The 16005-nt window shown below is 44.6% G+C and overlaps 1 protein-coding gene across 2 annotated transcripts in view; it reads left to right on the forward strand.

The window, feature by feature from the left end:
* Window positions 1-8849: 8849 nt before the first annotated feature.
* The window catches only part of SRC (SRC proto-oncogene, non-receptor tyrosine kinase), a 119400-nt gene continuing 112244 nt past the window's right edge, over window positions 8850-16005 (forward strand). For both annotated transcript variants that reach the window (XM_063145561.1, XM_063145563.1), the window contains exon 1: window positions 8850-9221. The gene's annotated coding sequence lies outside the window, so the exon portion shown is untranslated. The remainder of the gene's footprint in view (window positions 9222-16005) is intronic.

Below are 16005 nucleotides of genomic sequence, written 5' to 3' on the forward strand. Positions count from 1 at the left end.
TACTTGCTTTTGTACATGGAAATTAGCATATGCCAATTTAACGTGAAGCACCTTGCATAGCTCCTTTACAGTTCTTACTGAAACTTGGAGTGGATTCACAGTCCCACTGACATCGGAGCCACCAGCCTCCACTGCTTGAACCCAACCATGACAAAGGTTAAGACTAGAAGGCATTCTCCTTGGTGGTATTCATGTGGTGGAATGTATTTCCACATGAGATGTGCCTGGGCATTGTACCATTAGCCTTGTGCTGGCAATTGAAAACATTCCTCTGTATGTGTGCAGGTGTGTTTAAGCATTAGTTTTTGTACTCCGTTCATTTTTATTTATTTTCTTTTAGCAAGTGCTGCTTCTCTTAATAGTTTATCTTTTGCTAGCCATTTTAGCTTGGATGTGATTAAGAAGCTTTATGTTGCAATCCTACACCCACTTACCTGGGAATAGGCCCCATTGAATTCAGCGGGACTTACTTGTGAATAGATATGTATGGGATTGAGTATTATTATTGATTGATTGACTGCCTGGTTGATTGTTTATTTAAAGTATTTTTATGCCACTCTCCAGGCCCGCAAAAAAAAGGCCCTCGGAGTAGTTTACAATCAATCTGTAAAAGACCCACCCACCCCTGCTTTCAGGCATACGATCTAAAAGGACAACACACACACAAGGGAATGGGGAGGGGAAAGGAAAATTAAATTTTCAACAAGGCTGGTGTGAGTTTAGTATGCGAGGGCGCAATCCTAACAGGATAGCTGTATCCTCTGAATCTCCATCCAATGCAGCTCTTTGCCTCCCTCTTCTCCTGCTAGACGGGTGTCAGAGAGGGAGGGGAAGAGGTTGAAAAGTCCTTGGGAAAGGTCATATCCTGGTCTCTCCAGTCCACTCCCCACCCACCAGAACACCCCTTTATGGTTCTTTCTGTGCAGGCTGTTGGGGGTTAAAGAGTGGATTCCTTGATCTGAGATTGGAGCACTGTCTGCCACCTCAGATCTGGGAATTCAAAAGATCCTATTCCATCCCCACCCCAACTCCCGATGCGGACTAGGGGACATAGGATTGCTCTCTCTGAGTATTTTTTTCTTATTTTGTAAGCCACTTCAGGTCTCTGACCCACAGAGAGGGTGGCATAGAAGCATCAGGCAGAGAGAGAGAGAGAGGATTTATCTCCATGCCCAAAGGAGGTTTCTCTGCTGATTTCTACAGACCAGACCAGACAAGTGAAGGCACAGGTGCAAGTTAGATTGGTATGTTTTGGTCAATTGGCAAATCCAAGTCACTGAAAACAGGTACTCAGGTTAAGCCCAGCGCATTAAATAATACCACCCAGGCAACCATATTAGTGAGCCAATGGCCTCTCAGAGGCATGGTCAGAAAGAGCTTTGAAAGCTGCAGTGCCACACTTGCAAACGCTGCTAGTGCAAGACAGAAAAAAGGAGGCTCATTTCAAACTCAAATTTACACCTAGGCAATGACCCGGTTTTCATGTCATGGCTACCCAAGGTTGGGTTACAAGTCTGAGTTGTTCCTTCCCCCAAGAACCTACAATTCCAGTTTCGGACATCACGCTAAACAACCCAGGGATGGAGTGCACCATCCAGCTGCAGTGGGAATGATCAAGTGACGAGGACTACCATGCTTACTCTGGCTTCATTCTCAACAACCCACAGTTTAACAAAGGGTGGGTTGTTGAAATGTGTGAACTGGAACACTGTAACCCTTTTTGTTCCATTTCAGGAAATGCTCTCACACACACAGCAATTTAAACATGGGGGAAAGCAGCAGAGTTATTAAACCAAAGACTCTCCTTTCTATAATGATCAGAACCTTAAAAGCTGCTTTATATGAGTCCAGCTAGACCAGTATTGTCTTCTCCAGTCATCCCCAATGTGGTACTCTCCAGATGTGTTGCACTACAACTCCCATCATCCACAGCCAACAATACCAAGTTGGTAGGGGATGATGAGAGCTCCGGTCCAACATGTCTGGAGAGACCCATGATGGGAAAGACTGGACTTTGGGAATGGCCGCAGCTTTCCAGAGTTTCAAGTGGAGGCCTTTTCCAAAACTGGCTACCTGATCCCTCTAACTGGAGATGCCAATGACCGAACCTGTGATCATCTGTATGCCAGACCTGTGCTCTGCCACTGAGGTATGGCCCCCTCAAGCTACAGGCTGGTATCACAGGGGCAGGCAGGCAGCCCGCTTCAACTGCAAACAGAAGCGATCAGGTGAACGTCTCTCTAGCGTTATAGCTCTGGGTGTTCATGTGCTGGACACTGCAATAACAAGGATGGAGCCGGACATCTGTGCGACTCCTTTGCTCCCAATGATTCACCAGCATGTCAGTTTTCTGCACTGTCATGGGAAAAAATTAAATAAAGTGGGAGGAATGTGAGGGATGAGGAAGCAACTCTCTTGCTCCCAGCCTCCTCTCACTTTGAAGCCACATTTTTCTTAAAAGCAAGGCAAGAGAGCCTCTCCACATGGTGTTATTTTCTCCAGATGCACAGCAAGTAGATTAGGTTTTTATTACCCAATGTAATGGCTCATAGAAAAGCAATAAGAGTCCTGAGGATCTAATAACAGCTTGATTCACCCAGTTTCCTCCTCCTTAATAGACAGTAACATGATCGGAAAAGACTTTGTTGTTAATTGAGCAGCATAAGGATTGGGGCAGAAGGGAGTTTTACTGCAGAGATTCCCAAATGCTGGATTGGGCCCCTGCTGCTGTGCTCCTCTAAAAGGTAATTTACCCACATTTTCTTACCCTGTGAACCAACTGTTGGCATTGACTGAATAAATATCGAAACACATTCTCCTAAGCCCCGTCTTAGTGCCATTGGGCATCAGTTAGATGGCTCCCAAATCCCCTAATGCCAATGGAACTCAAAGATTAGTGAGGAAATTTATGCTTGAATAGAGCCACTGGAAAGTATCCAATGTTAGTCTTACATAGAGTAACACTGAAATGAATGTGACTTAAGTTGTGACTAACTTAAGTCTCATTTGTTTCAATGGGTCTACTCTATGTAGGACTAATATTATTATTATTATTATTTATATAGCACCATCAATGTACATGGTGCTGTACAGAGTAAAACAGTAAATAGCAAGACTCTGCCGCATAGGCTTACAATCTAATAAAATCATAGTAAAACAATAAGGAGGGGAAGAGAATGCAAACAGGCACAGGGTAGGGTAAGCAGGCACAGGGTAGGGTAAAACTAACAGTATAAAGTCTGCACAACATCAAGTTTTAAAAGCTTTAGGAAAAAGAAAAGTTTTTAGTTGAGCTTTAAAAGCTGCGATTGAAGTTGTAGTTCTCAGATGTTCTGGAAGAGCGTTCCAGGCGTAAGGGGCAGAAGAAGAAAATGTGGCAACTACCCGCTCTTCCATTGGGGATGTTTCAGGACAAGGGTGAGGCCTTTAGTCCAGATCCTACATTCCCATCCCAGCTCTCAAACTTAAGAGAGGTAATGTAATATAAAATGCCCCCCATTGAAGTCAAAGGAGACCCCCAGATGTTTGACCTACTCTGCATCCCTACAGCCAGTCATGGCACACTACCATATAAAATCCCCAGAAGGGAAGATTGATCAGGGGTTGGATCCAGGATCTGCCTTTCATGAGAAGAAGGCACCTTCGGCAAAAAGCTCTGCTTGCAGAAGGTCCCTCTACCCAATTTTTTTTGGTGGGGGCTCCCTCCACATATACACACACCACACCTCATCCAGTTCAGCAGGGTCTTCTGACGCTCTGTGTAGCATTTTCAGGGGGCAGGAGGGGCTGCTGTGGGGAGAAGCGGGCAGGGAAGTCACTTCCACCATTGCAGTTGATTTAACATAAATCTGGATCCAACCCCAGATATAGAAAAAAAAAAAGTGTAGCATTAGACTTCTCCGTCACCATGTCTAGAGTACTAGTAGTGATGGGACATTTTGAACAGACATCAGCAACACCAAAAAAACACAGCTGGGGCAGGAGGGAAGGCAGATGGACAACACTGGTCTTCTTTATGAAGTAGCGCAGTTAGCTCATAGAATCATAGAATAGTAGGTTTGGAAGGGTCTATAAGGCCATCGAGTCCAACCCACCGCTCGATGCAGGAATCCACCTTAAAGCATCTCTAACAGATCCTGGCCCTCCTCTACTTCAAACCTAAGAGTGCTATCTTAGGTTCTGGACTTAATGGTTTTACTGGGGAGGCAGGGCTCTTTAGACAATGATTTCTCCCAGATCTGTTCCGTATGTCTGCCCTGCTGCATTTGGGGGCGCTTCTTGCTCATTCCACTGAGTGGAGTCCTGGACCTCTGCCCCAAAGTTCTACCCTAATGGTACCACTGCTCAGGACCCTTATAACCTCCTACCTTAAGTTAATAATGATCATCACACCACACTTTGTGGCTACTAGTCTTGATGGCTGTATGCTATCTCCAGGATCAGAGGAAGTATGCCTATATATACACTAGTTACTGGGGAACATGGGTGGGAAGGGGTGCTGTTGCGCTCATGTCCTGCTTGTGGGTTTCCCATGGGTAGCTGGTTCACCATTGGAAATGACGGGCAGAATGCTGGACTAGATGGGTCTTGGTGTGGTCCAGCATGGGATCTTCTTATGTTCTTATGATAATAAATTACACAGAGTTTTGAATCCTTGCATCACCCAAACAGAGACAGCAGCAAGTCTTGTGACACCTTAAATGTTATTCCACAATAAATCTGTCAGGTTTTAAGGCTTAAAACCTGATAGATTTATTGTGGCATAAGCTTTCAAGGACTAGAGCCCATTTCATCAGAGGCACATAGTCCACAAATGGTTACACCACAATAAATCTATTCATCTGAAGGTGCCACATGCCCTTTAGTTATTTTTGCTGCAACAGACTGATATGGCTACCCCTCTGGAACTCGGTCCCATATCAAGTGTTAGTGTCTACTGATTAGCCAGGAAAGCACATTATTTAGAGCATGCAGAGTGCATTTCCTTCAACAAGCATGTACACACAAATCCCAATCTTATGCATACTTACCACGTGAAAGTTAAGTCTCATTGACCCTGTTCAGATGACATGCTAAGCCATGGCGGTTAAGCATTTTGAGCTAAACGTTATGGCTTAGTGTGTTGTGTGAACCATTCCTAACCATGGTGGCTAAATGGCCATGGTTTAAACATGCTCACTAACTGTTTACTGCAAAATAGTTAGCAGCCTAACATGGCTTAGCGTGTTGTCTGAACAGGCCCACTGAGTTCAATGGCACTTACCTCTAAGTGAGTATGCATAAGATTCTAGCTTTAGAATAAGAAAGCAGTGTTTCAGAAGCAGGAAGGCCGTAGATTCCAAACCCAGGAACTTTGAGATCCATCACCTCATTTTAACAAATTAAGTACTGGTATCATGCAAAGCAGGTTGCCAAAAATAAAAAAAATAAATCACAAAAATGCTATAAGTAATACCTCTAATATAAACATAGTTTTTGTAATAAACATGATTTTTAAAGTATATGAATTACTTTTAAACCAAACATTTTTGTCATGAGCAGAGGAAACGTGAATATTTGCAGTAGGCAAAAAGCGCTAGCCACAGTAAGGAAAGGGCAGGGAAGGAAGACAGCTGGAATCTCCTTAAACTGTGGATTAATAAATACTAATAAAATGGCTTGTTCAGGCTTTACTGGGGAGAAAACATGAATTTTATAATATTTTGCACAGATATGCTGTCTGCCTTGGTACCTTCAGTTGTGGTTTGAGCCGCTGCTTTATTTAGATTTCAATTCAGTTTTAACACTTACGAGACCCTTAAAAAGAAGAAAAAGAACAAATCAACATGAAGATAAAATCCTAATTTATTGCACTCACACAGGCAAAGCGTTTCCCCATTTTAATCTGTTTTCCACTCACAACAACTCTGGCCAATATCCACAAGCCCCATTGAAATGAATGGGGCAGCCCAAATTTGCAAGGAATTCCATGTATGTCAGGGTCTGGATCAAGGCTGCAATCCTATACCCAGTTTACTGGGAATAAGATGCATTAAACTTAATGAGGCTTACTTCAGAGTAGACTTGTGCAGGATTGCACTGTAAGGATGCAATCCTTTACTCACTTTACTGAGAGTAAGCCCCAGTAAACTTAGTGGGACTGACTCTGGAGGAGGCATGTATAGGATTGCACTGCAAGGTTGCAATCCTATATACCTGTACCCGGCGGGAACAAGGGTGCTTGCAGATGAAGAGTTTCTATTGCTACCAAGCAACAAAGCGTTGTGCAGAGCTAATCCATCTTTTCCTCCATAACATATTTTTGTTCTGCAAAGAAAAAAAGATGGAAGAAGCAGTGGGCAAGCACAGGAAGGTTTTATCTGTATGCTGCCCTGAGATCTTAATGATATTGGGTGGGATACAGATGTTTTAAATAAATAAATGGAAGACAGTATCATCTAGACACACCCACCCACCCACCATAAAATTCTGTGAATCAAGCAGGGCAATGATGCAATAAAAGCCTCATCTGGAAGCATTGGAAGCCTCTATAAATTCAATAGGGATTATGTCTAGGATTGTGCCATTACAGCCTGATCTGGTGCAGATTTACTTGAAAGTGAAATCTCATGTTTGCATTGATGGAGGGGAGGACATACACCCCATTAAGGCTGCAATTCTGAGCATACTTGCCCGAGAGTAAGTTTTATGAACTCAGTAGAATTTAGTTCCAAGTAGGCAGGCTTTGAACTGCAGTGTGTGTGTATCTGTGCATACTTAAATATTAATACTTAGCATTTACTAAGAGAATTCAAATGGCTTCACACACATTATGCGGTTGTAATCCTCACAAGAACCCTGTAAGGTGAGGCGATGTTGTTATTCCCACATTGCAGCTGGGGGTACTCGGCTGAGGAAAAAGTGGCTTCTGTAAGGCCATCCATCAAAGTTCACAATTCAAACTGGGGATATGCTCAGCCTTTTCGCTATTCACTACACCACCTCTCCCAAATACATACCACGGAAATATGTGGGTTGTGTCCAAGGATAGCCTGACAGAAGTCCCATTCATTTCAATGCGTCTCCTCTAAGTAGGACTAACATTGGAGACTTATGGCTAAGTAAACAGTTAGGTTTTTAGACATAATTGGAAAAGGAATTGAGAATAAAATTGCCAGTATCATACTGTCTTTATATAAATCTATGGTGTGTATGTGTGTGTACATGAGGGAGATACCATGATGGGCTATGGTATTCCTCCCATGACTGTTAACCTGGCTGGCAACAGAAAACTGGGAGTGCTTGAATTACAGGTAAGAAGTGGCACCTGTACCTTTTGTTGACTGCCTCCTTCCCTGCTGACCTTAGAAATCAATGACTTGTCAAACACTGGGAGTAAATATTGAGGCCCAGCATTGGGCAAAAGGTGGGATAATAATAATAATAATAATAATAATAATAATAATAATAATAATAATAATAGGCCATGACTTGTGGGGTCTATTAAGGGGCCCCATTCACACCTTCTTCCATTGCCCACCCCCCATTATTGGAATATCGTTTAGGAACAACTCCCATTTAATTCAGTGGGACCTTCTCCCAAGCAACTGGGCATAAGACCAGGCTGCACAATTGCACTCCTACCTGGAAGAGGTAAACCCACTAAAGTCACTGGAATTTCCTTCCAGAAAAACAAACAAACCATGCACAGGATCAGGCTCCATAGCTGCAGCCCTGGATGTACTTACCTGGGAGTATAAACTTTGTTTATCAGTGGGATTTACTTCCAAGCAAATCTGCACTGGGAATCCGAGTTGCACGGCTGAACCCCCTATGTACAACTTATTTACCTGCGAGTAAATTGTACTGGATCCTTTGAATGCTTAGGATCGCATTCCTAAGGCTGGTGATGGGGGTGGGTGGGTGGAGGGAGAGAGAATTGGGAAGGAATGCCAACCCCCCCCCCCCCGCAGGCAGATGGGACCATCTGCGTATTTCTGAGCGCTCTGAAATCTCAACGGCTTCCAGATCCCTCTCCCATCTAAAGACCCTCGTCCCCCGAGCCGAGCCCCATTTCTCTCCGGCCGGCCGCTTGCCGGGCAGACAAAACACTCAACGTCAATTGGCCGCTTGCGGACGTCACAGCTTCGCTCACCGCTACGCCATACCCTCGCTCTGGCTCCATTCCGCTCCCCACCCCGCAGCAGGCCGGGCGCCCGCGACTCCTCAAGGCTTTCTTTCTCCAAAATCAAGCAGGAGGAGGGAGGGATTCCTCCCCCCCTTTTCTTAAAATCTGTTTCCGGTTCTGCTGCCATATTCCTTTTTGGGAAGTGGGGGAGAGGGAGGGAAGTGGGGGAGAGGGAGAGGAACACTTGTAAATGAAACGAAACAGGGCAGCCGGGGGTGGCGGCAGCTGCGCTAGAAAAGGCAGCGAGAAGGCAGGCACACACGACCGCGGTGACGCGCGAGCGCTCGATGCCACGGTGATGGGCCCAGCCATAAGGCGCGGTGGGTGGAAGAGCCGCGGGTGACGCTCTCGAGGCCCTTGTTGTTGCTCGTCTGGAGGCTTCTAACGCCCAGCAGGCGCTGAAAGGACCCCTTCGGGGGCTGTGGAGCGGCGGGGCAGGGAGGAGGTGGGGGGCGAGGCGAGAGGAAGGCGGCTGTGTCTGAGCCGCAGGCGGGCGGGCACCTCTGCTGCTGACATCACTTCTCGAAAGCGCTCCAAGTTACAAGCCATCTCTCCAGCCATTTGCTGACTCCCTCGCCTTCACGCCGGGAAGAGGGCTGGGGCCAGGAGAGACCGGCTTAAGCGCCCCGTCTGGAAGGAGACAGGGAGAGAGACGCACACGCTCCCCCCCTCTCCACTCGCTCTCGCCTTCACTGGCTCCCTCTACACAAAGCGGGCGCCCTGGTTTCGCTCTCGCTTCTCCTCCCCCCCCCCTTCGGTTATTTCCACGCTGTGGGCAAGAAAAGCTCCCGACTGAACCAGCTGGCAGCCTCCTCAACTCTGCCGCCTCTCGCGTTTGCGATTGTTTCCTTTAATCTGATCCGCTGATTCATTTTTAATATATATATATATATTTAACGAGTCGCGCTGAAGATCTGGTCTGTTCCCGTGCTTGGGAGGAGACAGACAAGAGACAGGGCGAAGGCAGGAAGGAATCCAGTCGTCTCCATCTGGCTGTGGTGTTTCTTGCCTCTCGGGGATTTGGAAGGAGAAGAAGGGGCCAAGCAAAGGAAAGGTAAGCGATTGCCGGATGGGTGCTGCTGTTCACCGTGGGGTGGCTGGAGAGAGGAAGGAAAGGCACGCTCGGTTTGTTAATCGGCTGCCTCTGCTTGCCCGGCCGTGTGCGATATTGACTAACCCTTGGGCTGCAACTGACTAAGTGAGCTTTGTTAATATCCTGTTCTTGGAGAGGGGAGGCAGATTGGATGTGAAACTCGTAGCCGCACCGACTGTTATTGCTGCTCTTTAACACAACACAAAAGCAATACAAAAGCAATTTCCTGTGAGTGGCACGGATTGGTTAAGTCTCATGGGGCTTTAAAACAAAGAGGCAAAGAAAGATATTATTATTATTATTATTATTATTATTATTATTATTATTATTATTATTAGGTGGGGTCTTTGGTTTGGGGAGGGGAGGGTATTTATGTGTGTGAAAGGATGGAACCGTCTCTCTGGATCCTGACGTGAGCGACTTGCTCCCGAGACACTTTCTTTTGTTGTGGTTCCGCGTCTGCTTCACCGGTCATCATGCGATGCTCACTGTATAATTCAAGCCTTTTTCTCTCCGCTCCCCCCACCCCCCCTTCCGCCTTGGTACATTTTTAATCAAATCGTTTGGGAAAAAGAAACCAGGGCAGAAAGAGGGGGGGGGGGGAGAGAAAGGGGGCAATCTGGTAGCTGTATCTAGGCCAAAATATGAAATATTAATAATGCCTGCTTTGATGGGTTTTCCCCCACTAATCCATCTCCTCTTTTTACTATTGGTTGAAATGTTCGTTTTCAGTGGGGCTTTAGAGATCGGGACTGGTGGAGGGGTGGGGGGGGTCCCTGTGTTTATGTTGTGGTAGTATCATCTCGGAGCACTCCTCCTCCTCCGCTCCCCCCCCCCTTAACCTGGTCACGCCTTAAACGGGTGGTAGAATTTAATCTCGTGGAAAATTGGGAAGCTGTTTAATTAAGTAATAAATGGGGCCATCACCGCCTTGTAACTTTTCCTGCTTTGTGTTTGAAGCCCGCGGATGTATTGCAATATAATCCACTGCTCATTGTCGCGGAGAGACAATTTCTGTCGTTCTTAAACCGTGCAGATCGGGCGATCCTCCCGAAGACCTAAGAGGAGGAGGGCAAACGGTGTGTGCGCGCGTGATTCTAAGAAATGACAAGAATTCGTGGTAGCGGCAGCGCAGTTAACTCTTTAGTCGCGTCTAGAGAAAAAAGCAGATTGGCGTGTGAAATCAGCCGTGGGGCTTCCACCTTGAGTTCATGCCATGCTTGAGGTGCTGTAGCCCGGAATACTTCAGCCCTGTGGTGTGTTCTGTGCTGGAGGTTGGATCCAGACTTAGTCATTCTTAGGTCCCATGGATTTCAGTGGGTCTACTCTAAGACCTGATCCAGACTCAGTCATGCTTAGAGTAGACCCATTGAAATCAATGGGGCTTAAGTTAGCTGTCGCTTACCACCCATCCACTTCTTCTATAACTTTGCCACTCACTTTGATCTTCCCTTCTGTTCCACGCAAGTATGTTTCCTGTTCCTTCAAATGCAAACTTGCTTTCCTTGTGAAGAGTTGAAATGAAATGGCTCTTTAAAATGTGAGCTGGGAACCAGGAAGTTTCTGTCTCAGTTTTACCTTTGCCCCAAACGGCCTTAGGAAAACTACTTCAGCCTCCAGCCAGAATATATGTAGATGGTATCAGCCTTACTTTACAGTGGCACTGTAAAGATTACTGCAAAAATGGATGGGAAGCATGCTGAAACCCTTGCAATGTGTTGTATAAAAGCTAAGACATCTGTGAACAGGTGGGCTATCCTGCCTTCTCTCCCCCCATTTCAGTCCCCCCCTTGCCCCCAGAAAAGCCTCACCTGAGGGATAGAGACCCTCCAGTATGACATGGCTCATAGAGGAGGCTGCATTAGGAGTGAGGCACTGTCAAAAATTGTCTCATGCAAATTTGGAACCAAACCAATATTTCCTATAAGGTATGCGTCTGTACTTACTGTGTGTCTGTGCATGTGCGTATGGGGTAATAAATCCCACTGCTATCATCACATAGATGGGATTAATAGCATTTCTTTAATCTGCTTCCCCCAACCTGGGGCCCTCCAGATGTGTTGGACTGCAGTTCCCATCATTCCCAGCCAGCATAACCATTGACCAGGCTGGGCGAGGTTGGGCAAGATGGGTGTGTTAAATACCAGTATGAAGAATGTCTTGATGGTTCTTCTGTCCGATCCAGCTTCAGTCTGATCCTCTTTCTAAGAAAGCCCGGCCAGATATCCCTGGGAAGCTTTAATAAGCAGGGTGTGACTGAAACAAGCCCCTTCTTTTGTCCATCTTCAGTCTGTGATATTCAGTGGTACACCGTTTCTGAACATGGAGGTTTCATTTAGCTATCATGGTTAATAACTACCAGGTTATCTATCATATGTGAGCTTGTCCCACCTTTTGTGAAGCCATCTAAAATAGGGGGCATTACCACCACTGAATTCTATAAGCTGATTATGCATTGTATGACCAAGTACTTTCTTTTGCATGTCCTGGATGTATGGCCAGTCTGTTTCTGATGCAAAGTCGACTGCCCCATCCAACGTATCAGAAAAGCCTTCCCTAAATTGGAAAGTGTCTACATGTTTTACTGAAACCAATTAGAACAGCCTGGCTGGGGCATGCTGGGTGTTGTATTCCAACATGTCTAGGGGGCTGAATTAGAATAAATATGAAGAATCTTCTGGTCTCTTAAAGACAAACAAACATATCTGTGGCATAAGCTTTTGCCCCTGCCATTTTTATACTGCCCATTGCAATAAACTGTAGTGCCTTATTAAGGTGCCACAGAACTTTTTGTTGCCTTTGCTGCAACAAGCCAATGCTGCTATCCCTCCAAAATAAACATGAATGTTTCCAATTTTAAGGACTCTTTCATACACACACACACACACACACACACACACACACAGAGAGAGAGAGAGAGAGAGAGAGAGAGAGAGAGAGAGAGAGAGAGATTATGCCATTACTCAATTGTCTAGCACACATCAGTGTGTGATTTGGCTTTACTGCTAAGCATTATGTTTGGCCATGGGGGGTGGGGGGTGGAATTGCAGACTTAGTTTCAGAGGGTGGCAAGTTTGGCTATTTGCCAGCGTTCCAAGGCCAGTAGAGAGCTCACAGTCCTATTATTTTCTCTTTGAACAGAGTATCCAAGAAGATCAGATGTAGCCTAAGAAAATTCTCTGTTTGTGTGTTTGTCTCTTCCAAGTTAGGAAGACCAGACTGAGGATGCCTTGTTAAAATGCATCCAAGATCCTGAAGCCAGCATTGAGTGATTATCATGAAAACCCCATCATATCTGCTCAGTATGGATGGGCTGTTTTGTACCTGGGATGGAAAGGCAGTAGCACCTGCTTTGCATGCAGAAAGTCCCAGGTTCAATCTACGGCATCTCCACGTAGGACTTGGAAAGGATGATGCCTAAAACCCTGGAAAGCCACTGTTGATTCAGTATAAGGCAGCTTTCCTATGTTGGTAATCATCACTTGGTTGCCTGTGAGCGTACACAGTTGAACTCTCTTATGCTTTCTAAAAAGCGTAGGGCAAAATAATCCCATTATGAGATGAATGATTCTGTAGCAGCTTTGGTTGGCTACACTGCTGGTTTTCCAGGACACTTGAAAGGCGAGTGAAAATGACTCACGATGAAGCATCTCTCCCGGCTGTAACTAGTCAGGGAGTGGCTACTCTTCCTGCTGGCTTTCCACTAATCTTGCTGTTTCAAAGCTCTTCTCCAAGGTGGGGATAGTGGCGATAGGAAGTACCATTCCGTCGCCAGAGAGTTGTATGGCTAAGCAGCATTTCTGTGGAGCTCTGCTTTGAAAAAGAAACCCCAAATTCTTTACTCCATTTGGGGTGCAATCTATGCATGTTTAGACAGGAAAAAAGTCCTACAACTCTCAGCATGCCCCAGCCATCAAAACATCAGAATCAAAGCCAAAAACTAGAGTTTAGAGGGGAGATCCCCATTCTGAACGCTGCTGGTCATTGCAGACTACTCATATCAGCACAGATGATAAAACTACTATCCTACTACATCAGCAATGGCCTTAATACCATAATAAGGACTGGCTCTTTAATGAAGCACTTTGTATTTGCCAGCTACAATCTTGGGCGTGAGTGGGTGTGGAAGTGCCAACTTTCACCTCTGGGGGTGAGGAAGTATAATTATTGAATTGGAAGGAACTATAAGATTTTATCTGCTCTGGAGCAAGTCTCACAATGGTAGGGTTCGCTTGACTCAAATCCTTCCTCCTTTTCAAAACCTTCTTGAAGAAGCTAATCCGTACCTTCTGAGTGCAACCTTTTCTGTTGTTTGATTGATTTTAAGGGGAAGAACTTGGTTTGATAGTCTCAGTCACTGCTATAATTAGAACAAGGGATGTACGAAAAAGTCGGTTCAATTTGTTTTTGATTGGGATTTACCCAGCGCGCGCCTTCCAAACCAACTGACAGATGCAATCTACAGTCGAAGTCCATACATTTCTGAGCTTGCAATGTGGTTTGTGGGCTGAAAAAAGTGCATTTGACAGTACGTGTATATTGGGGGAAATATGTATTTTTGAAAAATATACATATGCATAAATACAGTTTAATCAATGGGAGAGTATGTGTACATTTCAAAGATGTGCACAATTGTGGGGAAATTTGGGGAAATACACATGGATTTTCATGCAAAAAGAAAACCAAACAAACTTTGCTGTCTGATACAGACTCAAGTCGGAATGAGCTTTGCGAAAGAATTCAAAGAACTTCAAGGTGCTAGAGTTTTGTTCTTTCACACATCCCTAATTAGTACACATTAACTAGAGATAAGTTCCTCTTTTTAATGTGTGATGATAGTGGGGTGGGAATGAGGATAGATAAATATCTGATACAAAATAAAACTGACTTACCAGCAGGGAAATGATTCACCTTTTCTGCCTCCTGTGTATATTGACTGTTCTTTGGAAGACTGTTCTTTGGAATTTGCCCATCTTGACCAGTAAAAGCTGTCATGTGAATAAACTGAGAACTACAGATGGTGGAAAGCAAGCATAGCTGTAAGCTTCCTGTTCCTTGGGGAGCTTTCATATCTCCTCAGAGATGAGCAAGCTGTCTGTATGCCAGGGACATGTGTGTTTCACCAGTCAAAGAGATATGAACGTTCCCCTTCAGCAGGGCTGGGCAGAGAGGGAGGGCCAGTGGGGCCAGTTGGCATGGGCCTATGATTTTGATGGGGCCTACTCTAAGTCCCCCTGGGCAAAGTTGCTTGATTTTTCTGTTGTTGATGATGATGAATTTGCCCAAAGAAAAGCACGTAAAGCATTTCTGAATGTGAAGAAGTGATGTCCTTTATACATCTTGAATAAAAGTGCTTGCCATTACCTTTTTTTAAATAAATCATTCTAGTTCATATGTATTTAGAACTGATTAAAAATACTTAATGAGCAGTTTGAAATGGGCCCTATATTTCCTAACTGGCTCAGGCCTATTACCAGCTTTGCCCGGCCCTGTCCTTCAGACATGCTAGAGAAGCGCAGGAAACAGAAAGTGCAATTCAGTTGAACTTCCTGTTTCCCCCGCTAGACGTCCCGCTCAAAACAGTTCTTATTTTGAGCATTCTAGATATCTGTTCTTCAATATTAAATTCAGGGGCCAATTAAAAAACAGTACAAGTATACTGTGAACCATTTGTTCCCTGTTACTTATGTTCAAATGAAAATCCAATGAAATATTATTCTGATATGAAAACAACTGAAGTTCAGCAGATCACTGGAAAGTCATTTGTGACTTGCTCATAGCTGCTGGAATTCCCCTCCATTGAGTGATGACTCTGCAGATGCCTGGAGGTGCCCATGTAAACTACTGAATCACAGACCCTAGTTCTAAATGTTGGTCATGTCTTCTGCTGAATGGAAAGGAACCATTCTCTCTCACACACACTCACACACATCACTGGGTGGATTTCAGATATCAAGGATGCATCACCATGAGCACATAGAACAATAATCCCTGGATTAAGAAGGAAACCATCAGATAATCTGTATTTCTATTGTTCAAGATCTTGTCATGGCCCAAAATGTTGCTCAAGTCCCAGTATTGTTTTGTTTATTGTCTGAGTGTTGAATCAATATTTCAGATCTTCAGATGATGCCTAGTAATTTCCATCCCTGTTGCCATTATTTCCATCAGTTTACTTTGCATCAGACACCCACAGTCTACATAGCAATTGCTCCAATTCCTGAGCTGGCTGCTTCTCTCCCAGGATCTGTGCAGCTGGTGAAGGAACTGTTGTGGTACTTCTAATCAAGCCACTGTTCTATTTATTTATTTACAAGATTTATATACTGCTCTTTGTCCAGCAGGATTCCTATTTATTTATTACATTTCTATACCACTCAGCAGCCGAAGCCCTCTGGGTGGTTCACAACAATTAAAACTACGAAATACAGCATAAGATACATTATAAAAATGTAAAAGTTTAAAACTACAATATAAAATACAAGTAAAGACGAAGATAAAACCTAGCAAAAATGCAGAAATTATTTTAATATACAACAGCAGGTTTAAAATGACAGAACAAAAAGATTAAGGGTGCGATCCTATGTATATTTAGACAGCAAAAAGCCACAACTAGTATGGCTGGCTGGGCCATGCTGGGAGCTGTCGGACTTTTTCCTGTCAAAACATGCATAGGATTGCACCCTAAATTAATTGAATTAGTATCTCTTCCTTGGAGGAACTTCCCTTTCGCATTACTAGCTTG

The sequence above is a fragment of the Elgaria multicarinata genome, chromosome 1 (assembly GCF_023053635.1).
Source record: "Elgaria multicarinata webbii isolate HBS135686 ecotype San Diego chromosome 1, rElgMul1.1.pri, whole genome shotgun sequence".
Classification (NCBI taxonomy): Eukaryota; Metazoa; Chordata; class Lepidosauria; order Squamata; family Anguidae; genus Elgaria; species Elgaria multicarinata.